The sequence below is a fragment of the Monodelphis domestica genome, chromosome X (assembly GCF_027887165.1).
Source record: "Monodelphis domestica isolate mMonDom1 chromosome X, mMonDom1.pri, whole genome shotgun sequence".
NCBI lineage: Eukaryota > Metazoa > Chordata > Mammalia > Didelphimorphia > Didelphidae > Monodelphis > Monodelphis domestica.
This window is the reverse complement of record NC_077235.1, coordinates 77,420,728-77,429,766: the sequence shown is the minus strand read 5'-3', so window position 1 is coordinate 77,429,766 and position 9,039 is coordinate 77,420,728.

Sequence of the window (9,039 nt, the reverse complement as noted above, 5' to 3'; positions counted from 1 at the left end):
ATTTTGGAGGGAATATGACAAAATTGGGACACTAATACACTGCTGGTGGAGCTGTGAATTGGTCCAACCATTCTGGAGGGCAATTTGGAACTATACCCAAAGGGTTTTAAAAGAATTCCTACCCTCCTTTGACCCAGCCACACCAGTGTTGGATTTGTACCCCAAAGAGATAATAAGGAAAAAGTCTTGTACAAAAATATTTATAGTTGTACTCTATGTGGTGGCAAAAAAAAACAACTGGAAAATGAGGAGGTATCCATCAGTTGGGGAATGGCTGAACAAATTATGGTATCTGATGGTGATGGAATACTATTGTGCTGAAAGGAATGATGAACTGGAGGAATTCCATATGAATTGGAAAGACCTCCAGGAATTGATGCAGAGTAAAAAGAGAAGAACCAGGAACATTATACACAGAGACTGATACACTGTGGCACAACTGAATGAAATGGACTTCCCTACTAGCAGCAATGCAATGACCCAGGACAATCTAGAAGAACTTATGAGAAATAACACTATCCACATTCAGAGAAAGAACTATGGGAGTAGAAATGCAGAAGAAAAAGAAATGATTGATCACATGGTTCAATGGGGATATGATTGGGGTTTTGGTGTTAAAAGATCACTCTATTGCAAATATGAATAACATGGAAATAGGCTTTGAATAATGATACATAAAGAACCCAGTAGAATTCCTTGTTGGTTCCTAGAGGTGGGAGGGAAGAGGGGTGGGAAAATCATGAATAATGTAACCAAGGAAAAATAGTCTAAATAGATTTTTTTAATTTCTCAGGATGGTTGATTCTTAGAATTGCAATAGCATCCTTAGAGGCTACAGTATCAACATTGAGATCATAGCTCCATTAAGGTATCAAAGCATTTGGTGCTCCTAATGTCCAACACCCCTCAACTTTCCTATTGGAGAAAACATTCACAAAAGAATAGTATGAGGCAAGTATATTAACCCAAAACTCTAAACTTTGTGAACAAGAGTTCACTATTTGATAAAAATTGCTAGGAAAACTGGAAAATGGTTTAGCTGAAATTAGGTATAGACCAATATCTCACACCAGAGTAAGCAAATTTGGAGAGCATGAAATGGTTTACCTGCCAGATCTAAGGATAAGAGGAAAACATTGTGACCAAATAAGAGAACATTATACGATGTAAAATGGGTGGGTTTGATTTTATTAAATTAAAAAGGGGTTGCACAAATGAAACCAATGTAGCCAATATTAGAAGGAAAGCAGAAAGCTGAAAAAAATTATACAGCAAGTGTCTCCAATAAAGTCCTAATTTCTCAAATATATAGAGAATAAATGAATAAGAAGAGAAATACTTCCCCAATTGATCAACATTCAAAGGATACGAAAAGGCAGTTTTCAGACAAAGAAATCAAAGCTATCTATACTCATATGAAAAAAAATGTTCTAAATCACTGTTGATTAGAGAAAAGCTAATTACAACAACTTTGAGTTACCATTGCACACACAATTGACTCATATGACAGAAAAGGAAATCAATGTTGGAAGGACTGTAGGAAAATTGGGATACTAATGCACTGTTACTGGAGTTGCTAACTGATTCACCATTCTGGAAAACAATTTGCAACTAGACCCAAAAGGCTCTAAAACTGTGCATACCCTTTGCTCCAGCAAGACCACTACTATGTCTGTTTCTCAAAGAGATGAAACTTTTAAAAAAGGAAAAGGACATTTCTGTATAAAAATATTTATAGCAACTCTTTTGTGCTGGTAAAAACTGTAAATGGAAGAGATGTCCAGCAACTGGGAAATGACTGAGCAAGTTGTGTATGTGATGGCGATGGAATACAACTGTGCTATATGAAATGCTGAGCAGGATAATTTTGGAGAAACTTGGAAGGACCTACAGGAATTGGTCCAAAGTGAAAATAGAACCAGGAGAACATAAACAGCAATCTTGTATGATGATCAACTGGAATGACTTAGCTATTCTCAGGAATACAATGATCCAAGACAATTCTTAAGGACTTATGATGAAAAATGTCATTCACCTCCAGAGAAAGAATTGATGGAATCTGAAGGCAGATCAAAGTATACTGTTTTCACTTTATTTTCTTCATGGGGGGAAATATGTCTTCTTCCATAAGAGGCAGCTGTGTTCTAAGTGGTTAGAGTCCTGGGTCTGGAGTCAGGAAGACCTGAGTTCAAATCCAGCCTCAAGAACTTCCTAACTATATGACTGTGGGCAAGTCACTTAACCTCTGTATGCCTAGGAGATAGTTCCTCTATCTGTATGCTTAGAAACAAACTAGGTAGTTTAGTAGATAGAGTGCTGGGCTTAGAGTCACAAAGACTTGAGTTCAACTCTTGTCTGAGGTACCTTCCAGCTGTGTGACCCTGGGCAATTCACTCTGATTGCCTGACAAAAAGGATGTGCCAGAGAAGGATATGGCAAACCATTCAAATATCCTTGCCAAGGAAACCTCTGGACAGCTATGGTCACAAAGAGTAGGACACAACTGAACAACAACAATAAAAACTTCTTCCATAACATGAGTGATATGGAAATGTTTTGCATGATATTACATATATAACCTAGATCAAATTGTTTACCATCTTAAGGAAGAGTGAGAGGTGGAAGGGAGAGATATGGAATACAAAATTTTAAAAAACTAATGTTAAAAATAAAATAAAAATATAAAAAATGAAGCATCTGTCTAACATACAAGCCTCTTTTCTTTGTTGCTCCTCAATTGCTTTTCCCAAGCTATTTCCCCCATTCTCCCTTGTGAATGAATGAATGAATGAATGAATGAATGAATGACTAAAAGAAATTCATTGCTTACTACATGTCAAAACACCATGCTAAGTAGTGTGTAATTGCAATTTTGATCCCCAGGGACTCTCTTTCCCAGCTTCCCATGTCCCTTCTCATATTACTTGCTAATGTTGGGAAGATATGTTTTCTGTAGCTCCACCATCTCTTACTTCTCCAGGAAATGTGGCTTTGAAGGTGGGGTGAGGTGAGAGGCAGGAGAATTGTACTCAGGTGTTTTTTACTCAGATCTTTACTTTTGTTCTTTTTTATTTCTTCTACTTCAAGTGATTATTAATAAACTTAAAATATAATTCTTGGAGTTATTGGAAATTAATTTTAATAGAAGGCAGTCTCTATTCTCAGAGAAGTCACACTAATTGAGGAAGATTAAACATAAAGAAGAGTTAAACTGGAAATGGTGGTTGACAGGACCCAGGAGTCCTGGTGTATTGAGGTGTCTGCCTCACAAGCCAGGAATTGGGAAGAGAAGGGAGATCCTGCTTTCCCTCTAGCCGGGATGGGGAAATGGGAGGATCAGTTTCCAGCCAGAAGGGGGGAAAATGAAAGAGAAATTGACAAGAAGGTTGGGATTGGGATTTGAGGGGCCTGGAATGGGAAAGAGAGTGGGTGTTAGTTCTGCCTGAGGCCCTCCAGTCACCCCTCTACCCCAAGATGAGGGAGAACCATTTTTACATTGATGTCACTGAGGATTAAAGTATATATTGATTTAATTTGGAGGAGTTGATCACGTGTGCCCTAGAATTTAGCTACTTCTTATTCTTTGCAAAAGCTGTTAACATATAGGCTGCAATTATCTTTCCAGTGATCTTTTTGAAAATGCTAATCATGAACACTGCCTGACGAACTGGCCAAGTGTCTTGTGAAATCATATTTATTGACACCTTTTGACACACAATCAAATCAACTCCACCCCTTCATTTCTTCGAATCTCCAAGGAGAACTCAGGAGCTATCCTTCCTTTCAGCTGAAACTTCCTTCTGTCTCCTGGCTTCATTTATAGCAAGATGTCAAGATTGATGAGATTCAGCTCCCTAGTAGTGAGTCCATTTATTGGCCGCTGGAGTACTCATAGTTAAGTTAATGTTTACAGACCGTCTGGAATTCAGCTTCCTTCCTCCTCTCATCACCTGCCCTCTGCTTGCCACCTTGATTCAATTCAATTTGACAACAGTTATTAAACACCTGATGTGTGCAGAGCATTGTACTGCACTGGGTAGATGGGGGCAGTACGCATGAATAAATAAGAGTCAAAACTCACCCTCATGAAGCCAACTGTCTAGAGGAGATTTTTTCTTCTTTCCTTCCTTCCTTCCTTCCTTCCTTCCTTCCTTCCTTCCTTCCTTCCTTCCTTCCTTCCTTCCTTCCTTCCTTCCTTCCTTCCTTCCTTCCTTCCTTCCTTCCTTCCTTCCTTCCTCCCTCCCTCCCTCCTCCCTTTCTCTCTCTCTCTCTCTCTCTCTCTCTCTCTCTCTCTCTCTCTCTTTCTTTCCTTTCTCTTTTTAAAAGACATAGAATGCATTTACCGTGAAACATTGGATGTTATATTATTGCAAACAAAAGAAAGTGTATAAATAATTTTAATCAACATTTGACTCACCCAGCATACATAATGCGATAAGTACAGTGTTCATAAATTATACAAAACTTCCCTATTAAACAAATATCCTAACCACAAAATAAACCAAACCTTAAAATCATAGAGAATTCAATAAAAAAGCCATTCTCATTGAAGTGCAAGTGTGTATACATGTGTCTACCAAATTTGACTTGGTGTTGTCCAGTTGAACTTTCCATGAGACATCATTCCTTGGGAGAAAACCTTAGAGAAACCATGGATCTTGTGCATCATCTCCACAGCTCCTTCCTCCTCTGGAAGAAGATAAAGTTAGTTTATACTCAGGGCAATTCAAAGCAAAGGAGACATTGTCTGCCATGTGTCCCTGATAAAGGCAGGAATGGACCTATTCATTTGCATAGAAGACCCAGAGGCTCTTGGGGCTTGAAGAAAGCAATATAGTCACCCAGACTCATATAGCTCTTGTGAGTTGGCTTTTTTTTGGCAGAACTCTACCCCAGAATAGGTTTTGTAGGTTCAGGCTCCCCACGATAAGTGAAATTGGAGTTAAAAAAGAATTCCTAGACCTGGGTCAAGCAGTGCTCTGGAACAATGGACTGCTATTCAACCCCAGACACAGGGGCTCAAAAGACATAGACAATGACATCAGGTTCTAATGAACTTTTTGTCTCGCTGTGTTTCAAAGTAGATCTGCACATAGAGGCTAGGAGCTGGCAACTTATCTTATGGAGAGAAAGCTGATTTTCTCTAGTCCAATGACTAAATCAGAGAGGGTCTTCTTTCTACCTAAAAGAACTCTAGCTCAGGCTCTTGGGTCTAAGCAAAAAGGGAAATGGCAGAGCCTTACTTTTCCTCTTATGGGAAAAGGATTGCATGGTAGCTGAATACTCTAACTGAAGCCTAGTGTGTAGCAACAGTGGAAGCAGTGGCAAACCCAAGAAGAGTATTCAATGAGGGAGTGAGGTTAGGGAGAGGAGAATCATAGCACCCCCAGAAGACACTGGCAGCTTGGCAGCCTTGGCTGCAAGCATATGCTCTGGACAGGCCTGTTCTCTTGCCTAAGCCTATGCCTCTCATATGAGATCTCTGTGTATTTTCACTCTTCCCACCTATGGAGTGTAAATTGACAGCAGTGGATGCCACAGGTTTAGGAAGGAAACGTCCTACAGCTGTTTCTCTTACTATGCCATTTCATTACAGACTTTTCCCTAAAATAATTGTGTCTTCTGGCTGACTAATTACAGGAAGCATGTCAGTGGGGGCTCCTGAGCAATGGTTTTGAATGGATTTACATCCTTCTACCGAGAACCTGGAATAGTGATTCTAGGAGATCTCTCTAAAGTGATGGAAAGAACAATGAATTTGTAGTCAGTTGAGCTATATCTGAATCCCAGCTCTGCTGCCTACTCATTTTGTGAAGATGATCCCCTTCACTTGTCTCCAGCTTAGCAAAAGCTAAGTGTCTGAGTAGAGAGAGCACCAAACCTGGAGTCAGCAAGACCCAAGTTTAAATCCAACCTCAGATATTTACCAACTTTGTGACTGAGCAAGTCATTTTATCTCTGCCTACTTCAGTTTACTCAAATGCCAAATGGGGATCCTAAGAGCCCCTACCTACCTCCCAGCCTTATTCTGAGCAGAAGTGTCTAGAACAAATCAATATAAAAGAAATTAATGGAGAAAAGCACAAGCTTAATAATTACAACCTTTAAAGTGACTGGATGAAACAAGTCAATACAATGGAAGAGTGGTAAAATAGATAGGAAATCAAAACCCAACAATCTGTTATTTATAAGAAGCAATTAAAAATCAAAGTACAGCTGAAAAATTGTGATTTTGGAAGTAAGCCTTGGAAGCTTGTTAAACTGTATTGGTTATTTCCTCTCCTCTCTTAAGAAGGCTGTTGCCAGGGGCAGCTGGGTAGCTCAGTGGATTGAGAACCAGACAGGAGGCCTTGGGTTCAAATCTAGCCTCAGACACTTCCTAGCTATGTGACCCTGGGCAAGTCAGTGACCTCCATGGTCTAGCCCTTACCTCTCTACTGCCTTAGAAGTAATACACAGTATTACTTCTAAGACAGAAGGTAAGGGTTTAAAAACAAAGAAGATGGCTGTTGCCACTCATGTTTCCAATCCCTTTTCTCTACATTTAACAAACATTTATTAAGCTCCTACTGTATGCCAGGTACCTGGGTACAAGTTCTTTGTCCTCAAGTCTGCAGTTGAGCACTACTCTTAGGGCTGTCCCAGGAGAGTGTTCTTGTTCACTCACATTCTGCTATTAAATTTTTAACAGAAAGCACCCAGCTCTCAAAAAAGAAATGGTCATACATCCACTTTCAATATTGATGTGCAGCACGGACATTTCCGCCATCACTTTCAGAAGTCTAGACGAGCAACTAAACAAAGATTCAAACCCAGATTGATAGCATTTCCCCATTTCTGAGGTGAGAATTTAAGCATCAGCTCCACCCCATCAAACTACCTTTGCTTTGTGTGATCGGGATGATCAGTGACTGCTACCTTTTGTGGGTAAGCAAGGGCTCAATCTGAGTCACTGCCATGGGGCAACTGGGCAGCCACACCTATAGTCAGATCATGTAGCTCAAGGGATGAGAACTAGAAGCCTGAAATATTTCTGTTCCCTGCTGGCATTTTATGAGGTGTTTATGGGAAATATGATAGAGTAGAAAGAGCATTGGCTTTGGAATCAGATGGCCTGTGTTCAAATCCTACCTGTTGCTTACTCCCTGTGTAACCTTGGGCAAGTTCTTTCTCCTCCTTTGAACTCAGTTTCCTTCTCTATGAAATGAAGAAGTCATACTAGGGAACCTCTGAGGACACACATCTACAGAGAAGGAAACTGAGGCTTAGAAAGGCTAAGGAAATTGTCCAAAGTCACAAAGGGAATAAGGTGCAGAAGAAAGATTTGAACTCAGGTCCTCTACTCCCAAGTTACTGTTCTTTCCCTTGTATGTACTACATTGCCTTACTAAGTGGAACAGTGACATTCACTGAGCCATTTTCCTAGCTCACAATGGAAATATTAATATGGTGGCACAGTGGTCAATGTGGAAGTTAGTCAAGAGAACTTGGATTGGATTCAAATCCTACTTCGGGTCTTTCCTAGCTGTGTAACCTGGGGGAGATCAATATTTATGGAGTGCCTATTATATTGTTCACTGGGAATACAAAGAGAGACAAAAGTCACAAAAACAGTCCCTGTCCTTAAGCAACTTACAAGCACATCTGTAAAATGGGGATCATTAATAATGGCATAAACCTCCCAGTGTTGTGACAATCAAATACGATAATGTTTACAAACTTAAAGGTGCTGTATACTAATGCTTGCTACTATTATTATAAAGGCAGCTAAGTAGCACAAGTCACTTCACTTGATTTGCCTCAGTTTCCTCATCTGCAAAATGAGCTAGAGTAGGAAACGGCAAAGCACTTCAGTGTCTCTGCTAAGAAAATCTTAAATGGAGTCACAGTCAGCCCAGACCAAAATGATTGAACGCCACCACCATTATTATTACCATTCGAATGAGTTTGACTCAACTACTCCAATGGATTTATGATCTCGTCAATTTAGATATTCCTTTTGACAATGCGGATTGTAGTTCATCCCTGTCATTCCATTCCCATCAATTCCTGTCCATGTCCTCCAATAGGTTCCTGGAAATGGGCCCAACCAATGTGAGGATGGCTTTCCTCCCTTTCTCCCGACATTGGGTTGCTGCCAGTGGGCCACCTCGTGCCCTTAGCACAGAACTAGTGTGTCTTTTTCAGTCCTGCAAGTCACTCTTATCCTTTGAGCTTGACATTAATTTTCATTTCTCAAGTGTGACATTCCATTGTCTTCAACAGCAGTAGACTCAGTCTTAAAGGGATGGGCCTCCTTGACCAGGGGCATGGGTGAACACAACGGCCTATGTGAATGTAATGGGAAAAGACTGTGCCCTAAGAAATGGCGAAGGCTTCTATGAACGTACCCAGAGGGAAGTTAGCAGAACCAGGGTCAGAGTATCATAGATGGAGGGTTCAAAAATGGGATCTTCACCCCCTCTGCTCTCATCTTTGTGCCATTCTCACTGCAAAAGAAGGAGGTACTTCGATTGTTGTTCCATGGGTCGCCATGGTCAAGAGCCTCCTGACCCCAGGGCCAGCCTACAAGCCAGTTGACTAACTTCTGCTATTTAGGCTGGTCTATATTCAAAGCTCTTCTTGTATGGTAAAAACCTCCCCAAGCGCCCATGCCAGTGGCCCCCTGCCATGATTTCCAAGAGGCCCAGCCTTCCCCCACATCATGAAAAAACTTCATAAAAAACATCAGGGCACAATGAAGGCCTAATTAGTTTACTAAAATCTAATTAGCTTACTAAGGAAAAAAATGAAATTACCCAAGCTGCCCACTGACAGGCCAAAAACTTGGCAATGGTAGGGAGAGAGGAATGCTTCACACAGAGCCACCACATGGAGAAAGAAATCTGAGTTTCTTCAAAGCCTGGTTTCTTGCCTGCAATGGAATAGTAGGAATATTCAGGGTCAGTAAATGGGAAGAGGACATCAAAATGCTTTGAGATCCTCTAGCTTCGAAGACTGGCTCTCTTCTTGATTACTTGTGTAACTTTGGGCATGGGA